The following is a 12,824-nucleotide window of genomic DNA, read 5'->3' on the forward strand; positions in this document are numbered from 1 at the left end:
TCTATCTTCTCTATCAGTCCTAACTGGTAGGGATCCCATATAGATGAACAATACTCAAGAATAGGGCGAACAAGCCCCTTATAAGCCACTTCTTTCATAGATGAGCTACATTTCTTTAAGATTGTTCCGGTGAATCTAAGTCTGGTGTCTGCTGTTCCCACTATTTGTTTTTATGTGGTCATTCCACTCAAGGTCGCTCTGGATAGTTACGCCTCAATATTTTACAGCAGATGCTGTCTCCAAGTGTTTCTCATCAATAGTCTAGCTGTATGCGCAATATGTTACATTTATTTACGTTCAGGGTGAAGTGCCCGAGCCTACACCATTCATGAATTCTCTGCTGGTCGTTCTACAAATTCTTTCTATCTTATGGCGTTGCTACTTTGTTATAGACAACTGCAACTACGTAGTACAGCTGCCGAAGAGAACTGCTTTGAATTGGACAACTCTGTTGTTTGGAAAAAAAGAACTTTGGTTGATAAAAAAATCAGTCTCTTACTTTTCGCGCTCTCCTCGTACGACCATTGTTCTTAGTCCTTGTTACGTGGCTGGGAGTGGTACACCATTCCCCGTAAACACGTGAGACAGTCCACCTTGAAATACCAGCAAGTCGGACTAATTTGCTCAAGGTGTAGTAATGGGCACATCTAAATACATTAGCTCTTTTCCGTCATTCTGTGTCGTCTCCACGTCGACCCATTTTCCTGCTCTTACTGGCACACATTACTTCGTTTCCATGACTTACGTCAGCCATAATGCTCACTTGACCACCTGGTACCAGTTCTATACCGTCTACAGTGATTCAGAGCTGTCACTTGTTCATTAATCCAGCGAGTTTATTTCTCAAATATCCAGATGTATAATTATTCACGAAACTTACACTACTTTTTACATTGCTACTTCACGTAATCGGTAGTAGATTTCTATATTTGTTCAGGCAGCTTATCAACTGTTGTGTACTAGCGAATCACGTTGCTGCCATCAGCTCCCTTTAAGCATTCAGTAACGGTACCTTTCACCTCCCGATCTTTTGGAAAATCTTTTCCGGGTGGTGGACAAAACTCAGTCACTTCGTGCTGCTTAGTTAGGAATAACTGCGCTTTTGATCTTATAGACCCAACGAACAACGGAAAGACGTGGAAAGTAGTGAGATACTGCTCTCGCATTTGCAGGGACGGTGTTTCAACTCTTTCATCCAGAAATCTTGATCTGGGTTTTCCGTGGTGTCTGTAAATCACTGGGACGGTTCCCTTGCATGGGACACAGTCGGTTCCCTCTCTCATTCGTCTGCAGTCCGGGTTCCAACTTGTAATTACACCTCCTCCCTTGACTCTTAGACATCTTGTAGTTACTATAACTGATTTGCTGTTTACTTCTGTTTAGTGATCTACTTTGGGATTTGACAATGTCTAAGTCGAGTTAACGACACACGATGTTAGCTCAAATACTATCTATTAATGGGAAATGCAACATCCGTCATCACATATGAAATACATCCTGACTGTTAGTATATGCCACAACTGAGCTCTTAAAATAATTAAAACAGAAAAAAGCTGCATCTGCATCCTAGCCAGGCTGTGCTTCACACACAAGAGGGGGTGGGGGTTGGACATATCACATTTTTCGCACTGCTTTCTGAAACGCATTGTTAGCGTCAGCAATAAACTTTATATTATAGGATATGTTGCAGTCACATCCGTACAATAATTACTTCATGTAAGAAAGATTCGATCAGATGGACGTCCTCAACTGAAGAACATATTTATAGAGCAAAAATCAGCTTTAGTTTCCAATAATTTTCTTAATTTATTCCACCATCGGTTTCGAAGTTTAAAGATTCATCTTAAGGTTCAACAGCTGCGAACAAGAGGAGGGGCTACTAATGTACAAGTCAGCCTCACAGTGCTTGTCGTTAGTAGCCCCTCCTCCTGTTCGCAGTTGGTGGCGCCTGAAGATTCAGCGTTAAGCTTCGAAACCGGTCATGGAATAAAGCAAGAAAATTATTGGCAACTGAAGCGAATATTTATTCGATAGCATCTTTGTGTAAGGTTCCTATACTCTTATATACCTCAATCAAAATTAAAATCTTTCAAACAAATTAAATTCAGAAACAAAATTTCAATTAAAAGTTAAAAATATTCATACTGAAATTCAATAATTGTACACTAACTGCACAAAAATACTATGTGAAAATTAGGCGCATATACCTCTATAATATGTATCAGAAAAAAGTTTTACATTAATTAATCCTTTTTTAAATAAAAATAACAAAACAGAGCAAATAAATGGTAGGTCTGCAGCCTGCTACAATGCTGCATTATCTAAGCAGTGAATGACTGCATCTATGTTGCACTGATCCATTATAACCCTTAATTGTGAAAATGATTGGAAGCAAAATTATATAAAAATTACACAAATGAGATGAAGTACATGGAAACCAACTCAGGATTATTCATTTTAGGATTTTGACTGTCGCCACGTAAGCATTGCCATTTCTTAGAACGCAGCCATTTTTATGGCTGCTTTAGAAACCATGTCCCTCGCAACACAATGAAGACCTCCATGTACAAATAGTAAACAGCAAATCAGTTGCAAAATGGAAGGTCTGTTAAAATCCATTTACTACGGTTTCAAAGTTTACAAATACATGTTCTTCAAAAGGGAATACTTACCGTTGTGGCCTTTCGGCTATATTTTAGCGTACCTCTGCCACAACGTGAAATCCAACTATCAATGTTTTCCCCCATGAAGATTTTTCCTAAATGTTGAAACCGTGGTAAGAGGGTCTTAATAAACGTTTCATTTTGCAACTGATTGGCTGTTTACTATTTCTACATGGAGATTTCATCCTATTGTTGTTACTCCACGTACAAAATTTTACAATGAAGACCTATCGAGCCCATCAACATACGTAGTTTCGGCAAAAGCGGGAGGAATCGTACCCATCGACTGACGTCAGGCGCAGTCTTCCGAAACTTTCGACAGGATAGACGCCCAAAGTGTTAAGAATTAAAAACACGACTGAATGTGAGTTAATATTTGGATACAGTAAAACTAGCATGTGTAACTAATTCCATGCCTAAGCACTATATAAGATAGCAAAAACCTCAGATTGCATGGTAAATATGCATAAATTTCTTAACTATATACGTAAAAGTGCTCGATATAATGTCTGTGTAGGAAATGCAAATATATCAAACATGTAAGTCTGAATATATGTCACATGCAATTTTACCGTAATACGATCAAATGGTTCAAATGGCTCTGAGCACTATGGGACTTAACTCCTGAGGTCATCAGTCCCCTAGAACTTAGAACTAATTAAACCTAACTAACCGAAGGACATCACACACATCCATGCCCGAGGCAGGATGCGAACATGCGACCGTAGCGGCCGCGCGGTTCCAGACTGTAGCGCCTAGAACCGTTCGGCTACAGCGGCCGGCAATAGTATTTATATTTACATACAATGAATTGGGTCAGTTACGTATATGTGCCTAAAATTTAATTTTAACACTGGTCGTGGATGCATCTACCCTTTCAATCCGTAAACATGCTTTTAATACGTTGCCTACACGCTGAGCCGTACTTCACACGCAATTACAGAATTTCTTGAAGCATTGGACTGTGAGATCGATACCACTGGGGACTATGGAAGGCTTCGTGGGTGGCGTCACAGATTGTGAGGTGTGTGAATAATACAGTGTCGTGCTGACGTACTGTGAGCGACTCGATTTGTTGACTTCAATGGTGAAATGGTTCAAATGGCTCTGAGCACTATGGGACTTAACTTCTGAGGTCATCAGTCCCCTAGAACTTAGAACTACTTAAACCTAACTAACCTAAGGACATCACACACATCCATGCCCGAGGCAGGGTGCGAACATGCGACCGTAGCGGCCGCGCGGTTCCAGACTGTAGCGCCTAGAACCGCTCGGCTACAGCGGCCGGCAATAGTATTTATATTTACATACAATGAATTGGGTCAGTTACGTATATGTGCCTAAAATTTAATTTTAACACTGGGCATGGATGCACCTACCCTTTCAAGCCGTAAACATGCTTTTAATACGCTGCCTACACGCTGAGCCGTACTTCACACACAATTACACAATTTCTTGAAGCATTGGACTGTGACATCGATGCCACTGGGGACTATGGAAGGCTTCGTGGGTGGCGTCACAGATTGCGAAGTGTGTGAATAATACAGTGTCGTGCTGATGTACTGTGAGCGACTCGATTTGTTGACTTCAGTGGTGAGCAGAGAGACAATAACTGATGACGTCAGGATCCCGTGGTTCTTTCCGATGAACTGCCGCATACCGCTCAACGTCTCGCCAACATGCAAACACATAAAAACGATAAGGCAGTATTATGAACAATAAGCTACCGCGCTGCGCCCGGTTCACCTCATGTCCCTGGCTACCTGTCTGGAAACTGACAAAGATCACTTGCCACGTGCACTACTGCCGTCTCCTGCTGTAACATCTCACGAAGTACACTGCCTGAAAGCGTTGACATAGCACACCCGTTCACAGCAATATTTATCACTAGCTCACTGCAGCTAACTACTACAGTACTTAATAATTTCATCACAGCAGCTACCCACTCCACTAACCTAAGCTCACGAGAGATATTGACTGTCTTCTATTACTCAAGACTGTCCGATAAATTCACGTGGGTTTGATGGTATTGATGAAGTATTCGTTTTACTTAATCACATTTTCGTTACCATCAGTTGACAGGCATGATATGACAGACAAAAAAATTTAAATCTCTCTCTTTTCAACATATGGGAACTGAAATTCTGTTCGCTAATCACTCGCTCTACGAACTTCTCTTGACGAAGGAACAATTTGATGTTTTCTGCATGTTGGTGATCATAGTATTTTCCAGCCTAAGCCACCTTCACTTTAACAGCATTCTGATTAAGTATCTTTCTAATTTTAAATGGTCCGTAACATTAGTGACTAAATTTCTTTATTTCATAGTTCACTCTGGAGGATTTAGTATGCACTTTAATTAAGATGCAGTCGCATACTTTATATGTAATTGGTTTCACAATTGTGTCCTGAGAATGTTTTCTTTCTTGTGATTTTCCTTGCACTATCTGTGTGGCATTTCTAATCCAATCCTCTTGCATTATATTTCCCTCTGTGGTAAATTAATGTATTTCTGAAAACGATTGTCTAATTTTTTCCCAAAGAAAACAGTACACGATGGTAATCTGGTTGAGTTATGACACAAAGTATTAATGACAGTTTCAAAGTGGCGTAATTTTTCACACCAGTTTTTGTCCTTTTCCGACAGTGAGCATGGGATATACACTGTGTGATCAAAAGTATCCGGACACCTCCAAAAACATACGTTATGGACATAAGATGCATCGTGCTGCCACCTACTGCCAGGTACTCCATATCAGCGACCTCAGTAGTCAATAACCAACGTGAAAGAGCAGAAAGGGGCGCTGCGCGGAACTCACGAACTTCGAACGTGGTCAGGTGATTGGGTGTCACTTGTGTCATACGTCCTAAACATCCCTAGGTCCACTGTTTGGACACGTACAGCACAAAAGCGTACAGGCCGACCACGACTGTTGATTGACAGACCATCACACAGGAATTCTAAACTGCATCAGGATCCACTGCAAGTACTATGACAGTTAGGCGGGACGTGAGAAAACTTGGATTTCACGGTCGAGCGGCTGCTCGTAAGCCACACATCAAGCCGGTAAATGCCAAACAACGCCTCGCTAGGTGTAAGGAGCGTAAACATTGGACGACTGAACAGTGGAAAAACGTTGTGTCGAGTGACGAATCACGGTACGTAATGTGGCGATCCGATGGCAGGTTGTGGGTATGGCGAATGCCCGGTGAACGTCATCTGCCGGCCTGTGTAATGAAAACAGCAAAATTCGGAGGCGGTGGTGCTATGGTGTGGTCGTGTTATACGCATCTCACCTATGAATTTGTCTAGTAGTTTTGGAGATTAGCATGTTTGAACAAACAGACACACAGTATGGTGTGCATTTTAATTTCTCTCGGCGTAATGAATAATCCATCAAATTTCGTGCATGCAGTTCCACAAATAATAATTCTTCAATTGACATTTCGGCCGCTCATCGTCTGACTGTTCTCAGAATGAGTTGCAGGCCTGACAAGGTTCCCTTATATGCTCCACCTCGGCGGTACTGCACATCGGGTCATAGTTGCTGGTCGGTGGCTAAGAGACACATTTGCACAGGCGCCACCTGTTGCGGTGCATTGCACGCGGTCACAGATGCTGATCGGTAACAAAGAGGTACACTTGTACAACACAGGTAGCGCCTAAGTAGTATTTGCGCGGCTGCATGTCCGAAATTTAATAGATTTGACACCATGATTTTACAGTTTTATTACTGGTATAGATAGCTAAATTTATCATAACTAAAAGATATTGTCGCAGCCCAGCTAGTTAATATGACCTACAAGCTTGATAATTCTATTTTCTATAACTACTTTTGAGCACTTTTGTCTTTGCTGTAGATATTTTGAAAATATAATTTTGGCGGTTTTTGTTTAATTTAAGAGTATTTCTTTGCTATTCTTCTTCTGAAGTGGCTGTTATGGTCTAGTCATGATAATAATTTAATTTTTTTTATGTAATGGTTCTTATTTAGCTTTATTCGGTTGTTTTTTTGTTCCCTCATTCCTGGCGTTAAAACACTTATTTCCCTATAATTATTACAGTATATTCGATCTCCATTTTTAAAAAGCAAGAACACAACAACTGTTGACCAGATTTCCGGTATTCTCGCTTTCTCCCATTATACAATTAGGAAATGTAAAAACCTTAGTTTGAGGAGAATTCCGCCAAAATTAGTAACTCGCTGTTAATGCCATCTAGACTAGGTGCCTTTCCGTTTTTCATTGTTTTCAAAGATTCTTCGAATGCTGCTAATGTCAGTACATCCCGCTTTACCCACCCTTACACGTGTCTGCTTATTAAGTTTTATTCATACCACATCTTTTTTATAATGTTGTTCCCATTGTTTGTCGTTGATTGTGTTAATGTTTAATGCATCTTTTTCTCGTCTATTTAAATGTTTGATTGTTTTATAGGCAATTGCTTGTTGTCCGTGAATGTCATTTTCTAGTTTACTTATGCAGTATACCTGTCCCAGCTTCCTCTGTGTGCGTTTCTACATTCTCATTTAGCAATTGCTCTTTTTCGATTACGTTTTGCTCTTAATACTGGCGTTTTTGTTTCTTTATATTTTAGACATGCTAGCTTTTTCTCTCTTATTATTTTCTCTAATTCTTTATTCCATATTATTTATCCCTTCTTATTACATTGTCTTTAAATCTTGTTACCGATGCTTCAAAAGCTGCCCTTCTGAACACTACTACTTTCATTCTCCTACTCTCCATTCTTATCTTCAGTGATGTGCTTTATAAGCATTGTTCATTTAATCCTCTTTTCATGTAAGGTTTGTACGCTTTCATACTGTAATAAGTCTATTTTGAATGTTGTTTCTTTCGTTTCTGTGAGTGTTATTACTTCCTCTCCGTCTTGTTGAAAATATTCCTTTTAGTAATTACTAAATAATACTCGGAATTTGCCACTTTCCTCATTATAGTCTTGTATCCGTTGACTGACCTTGTGTACTTGACAATATCTCTCTTTTTTTTTTAAAAAAAAAAAAGAGAATGCTAGTAATTTTCTAGTTATTAAAAATTGAGAATTTTGTTCATTCTTGCCCATCTGCATTTAAAATACTTTCCCCTTGGGTGCTAGTTACGTTGGTTATAGGTTGCTTCCCTACTCTTGAGTTAAAATCTTCCAGTAAAATCATTAAGTCATTTTTATTTTGTTTATATATTTCATTTCGCAAAATACAATAAAATCGTTATTTTTCTTCTTGCTTTCCTACTTCTGGTGCACATGTTGCTACTACTGTCAAGTAGCCTCAGTTTTACATTAACCTTTCACTTGTTATTCTTTCATTAATAGAAGTTTTTGAGGTCATTTTAGATGCCCTTTTTTTATCCAGAATTTTGGACACTCCAGAGTGAGCTCTTTTGTCTTCCGGAACACTGCTGTAAAATGTCATCACGTCATTAATCATGTTTGATCCTTTTCCCTCTTTCTTATTTTCCATTGTACCTAGTATATCAGTTTCCTTGTCTTTCAGTTCTTGAACTAATTGAGTTCTTTATTGGTGAGTCCTCTGACATTTAAAATTGATGTTTTTAAGCTGTCCTGTACTGCATATCCTTTCTTCCTTAGCCTTTTCATGCTATGGTCGACTTAATTTTTATCCATCTGGATATTTATCTGCTGAAGCTTGTAATGGGTTAATTTCTTTTCCAGTAGAGATTACAGGCCTCTAGCTAAATCTCTACTTCCGAAGGGCAAGGAACCGTGATTTCGGGTGTTTTCTCCTAGAGAAGCTACCTTTACCACGGCTGATGTATCCTCTGTCCCATTGCAGCCCAATCTTAGCTTCCCCTCGCCTTTTCCCATCCAACAAGTTAGAAAACTAGACCTCTGTTATCACTGGATACTGAGCCCTCCTACCAACAACAGAAGTGATAAATTTTATCAGTAGTGCCAAATTCCAGGCCATGTGTACTTTTTAATCTTATAGAACATTTAAAGTATGAATGCAATAGAGCCACATGTGGTTTCAAGTTGAAGTCTTCATATTTCTAGAAGTAATTTTATTCTACTGCAAAGTTCAAATTTTCATTTGTTATCAGAAATCTACAGCTGTCCTTACATATTACCATAAGAAACGTCTACGTGTCTGATTTTCTAGCGGGAAGCGGTACTCTAAATCATTAGTAGTTATGATAATAGTTTTACTTCAGTGGCAAAAATTGTATTTTCAAGATACCGACCTTCCCTCTCTGTCTTGTTGCACCATCAACTTTGGACAAGTTTCATCCGCCTCCGTAGTTGAATTGTCAGAGCGACTGACTACCTTGTATTTTTCCCAGTTCGCTTTCCGGCCGGGTCATTGATTTTACCAACTCGGGGACTGGGTGCTATGTTGTCATCATCATCATTACATTATCATCGACACGCAAGTCGCCGAAGACGCGCCAAATAGAAAGACTTCCGCTCTTCCTTCTTTCCTAAAATCGTGTTCAGTCAGATCTTTCGCCCTCGGCTATGTTTTGTGCGTTTGTTCTTACATCACTTATTTACATTAGAGGTTGGTGTTATTTTATTGTTGATTACAGAAAATTCTGACCGTAAAATGTTTTGGACAGCCTTGGCACCATATTTCCTGTCAGTAAATTTTCCAACATACCTCGAAAGTTCGTTTTGTACATAAACTCTAGCACATCTCGTACAAACGCAAATAAAAAGGAATATCAGGCTGTTAATAACATCAATAATTATACTTTCTAGTGTACAATGTGGTGCAATATTTTCGTCGTTGTCGCCCCCCCCCCTCCCAAAATGATGTTCGCCGAGGTGAAGCATTACAGAAAAAATTATAAAAACGCTACGTGATGTCAGTTCGTTCTATGAATCGCCAAGAATACATCATCGGATTGAAATGCAAACACACTTTAGGTATTTTAGTCTTGGAGATATCATTGTTACACATAACAAGCATTATAGAAGAATTTAGATGTGGAAATAGTTAATTTTAGACTCCATTGTGTTTTACCCAAGCGTAGGCCAAAAAAATGGACCTAATTATATTCTGAAATGTGCCTTGAAGCTAGAGAAAATTATATCAAAGGAAAAATCCTCCATTCATGTGACATTTAAAGCTGGCAGTAACTCAAAAGTTTTGCATACGTATTTTTCCGCGTCATGAAAGCATATTCCGACAGCAATAGGATTATTTCTCATTATTACATTTATCGTTTTTCATGGATCCCTTGGAGAGGAGTCACTGGGATGTGGAAAGAGTCAAAGTTTTTTTTTTCACTCAGATACATGGATATTGTACAATTCTAATGCAGACAGAGTTATGAGCTATAATCCTTGTGAAGACATTCATCGAGGGAGCAGAAGGAGTTGGCCAACAGGAAGTTCTTTAATTCACTCTGAAACCGATCTTCATTACTTATAAGACCTTTGATATGCTCTGGTAACTTATTGAATATATGAGCACACATGTATTTGACTTCTTTTTGTACTAATGTTAAGCTTTTGTAGTCCTTATACAGATTGTTTTTGGTTCAGGCATTATAATCATGTTTTGCACTATTTTGTGTGAAAAGAGACATGTTGGAAATGACAAAGTACATCAATGAATATATGTACTGAGAAGTAGTAGTTAGAATACCAAGTTTCTGAAAGAGGTCTCTGCATGATTATCTAGGACTGACACCAAATATAATTCAAATGACACGTTTCTGAATTTTGAAAATGTTCTCTTTGTGAGAGGAGTCTCCCCAAAAGATGATTCCATAACTCATTAGTGAATGGAAGTAGACTGAATAAACTATCTTCTTCATTTTCAAATCACCTATTTCTGCTGTCATGTCTACTGCAAATGTAGCTGAACTAAGGCGTTTCATTAAGTATATAGTGTGAGTTTTCCAGTTTAGGTTGTGGTCAATTTGTAACCCTATAAATTTGACACTGTCTACAGCTTTAATTTCATTGTTTGAATACATTATACTTATAGGATCAGATATTCTTTGTGAGGTACTAAACTGTATGTACTGGGTCTTGTCAAAATTCAGTGACTATCCATTTGCTGTGAACCGCCCATTGATACTTACAAATATTTCATTAGCTGATTGTTCAGTGAGATCACGGGTACCATTTTTTATACCAATACTTGTATCATCTGCAAATAAGACCAAATTTGCATATTGTGACACTGCATATGGAAGGTTGTTAATATATAATAGGAACAACAAGGGACCTAAAATTGAGCCCTGGGGCACCCCTTGTCTGATGGTCTCATATTTTGAATGACTATTGTTATGTGGTAAGCCTGATACAGACACACACTGTTTTCTTTTAAAAAGATGGATATGAGAACTATGAGTCTGCTACTATTGTTAGCCCATGATATTTTATCCTTTGTATATGGATATCATGTGTAACACAATCAACAGCTTTAGCCAGATCACAGAATATTCCAAACGGTAATAACTTTTGATTTACTGATTTTAATATATCATCTCTAAAAGTGAATATAGCTTGATCAGTTGACAAGCCTTTCTGAAATCCAAACTGATTGCGAATGACAATATTTTTCTGTACTAAGTGTTTATAAAGTGTATTCTACATAACCCTTTCAAACGCTTTTGAAAATATTGCCAAAAATGAAATGGGGCGGAAGCTTTCCACTGGTGATTTGTCTCCTTTTTTGTGTAATGGTTTGACAATAGCATATTTACGCCATCTGGAAAAGTACCACTGTGGAGGAATTCATTACATAAGTAACTCAGTACGTCACGAAGTTCTGAGGAGCAACATTGAATTATGGTAGTGCTGATTTCATCATAACCACTGGAACATTTGTTTTTAAGAGAGCTAAAAATATTAGAAATCTCTTTCGGTGAGGTAAGATATAGTTGAGTTTTGTCAAACTTCTGCAGAAATGCATTTTTTGAATATTTTAATCTGTCTTCTGAGGAACTATGCAAACCTAAGTTGTCTGCTACTGAAAGTAAAAAGTTGTTGAAAGTGTCTGCAATTTTGGAGGTATCTATAATCAACTCATTATTTACATATTACATAATTTCCTTATTTGCCTGATTAGTTTCTTCTGTTTGACTTTTTCGTATGTCCCATATAGTTTTTATCTTGTCATTAGAGGCATTTATTGTTTCTTCAAAATAGATACATCATGAGGTTCTGATTACTTTCTTTTACAATATAATTTCTAATGTGATTTAGCTTTGTAGTCATCGTTTTCCCTTGACATTAAGTACAGTCTTCTTTTTGTTTTGCAAGATACTTTTATTCCATTTGTAATAAAATAAAATTATCTGAGTAGCTGCCGCCAAAAAAATTTATTTAAGCGTTAGGTAATTAAGTTTTCTGTTCTCCCATTGCTGAGTGCTAGGCCAGTGCATGATGGATGACTCGTAACATGGTTCAACGACCTTTCGACTATAAGACTTTCATGAAATTTTTGAACCATGGAAGTGTAAAAAAAAAAAAAAAAAAAAAAAAAAAAAAAAGGTTACTGTGATCCAACTTCGGCTCACACAAATTTAGGTTCATCCTGTAATGAGTGAATAATTAACGATACGGCCAAAATCAGGCTCATATCATTTCGTCATTGAACGGGTGTGGTTGCAGTCCTTTTGAAAACTGCCTCCTGTGAAATAATAAATTACAGTTTTGGTTAGAGAAACTAACACAAAGAACTGAATGCTTCAAACATTTCTACAATATAAAACACATCGAAGGAATTAAATTCAGTAATTATTCAGAAAAGTTTTACATGAGCGACACTTACAACAATTTACCAACTAACTGGAGGACAGAGAATCTTGTTTTGATAGACGAAAGTTAGTAACATCTTCTTGCTTTAAAATATAAATGATACAGACATGGAAGCAGAATCTTAGAATGCAGAAACTATTCTCTGCCATTACATTTTCCTTACACCGCGTGACTGATAAGTACATAGCGAGGTTTTTTAAATATATTTTCACGGTTTCAGGAACAGGTATTGTTCCATTGTCTCCATGAATGCTAGACGTTATGTGCAGAAAGAAAGCACACACACTTCCAGCATTGAGTTATAAAATTGGTTTACTCCTCTGTGTGCTTGGCGCTATAATACCATGTATAACTTGATGTATATATGCAGCCTGAAGCAACGAATGAAAATTTGCATCAAGGTCCAA

Source organism: Schistocerca serialis, chromosome 2, assembly GCF_023864345.2.
Source record: "Schistocerca serialis cubense isolate TAMUIC-IGC-003099 chromosome 2, iqSchSeri2.2, whole genome shotgun sequence".
Lineage (NCBI taxonomy): Eukaryota > Metazoa > Arthropoda > Insecta > Orthoptera > Acrididae > Schistocerca > Schistocerca serialis.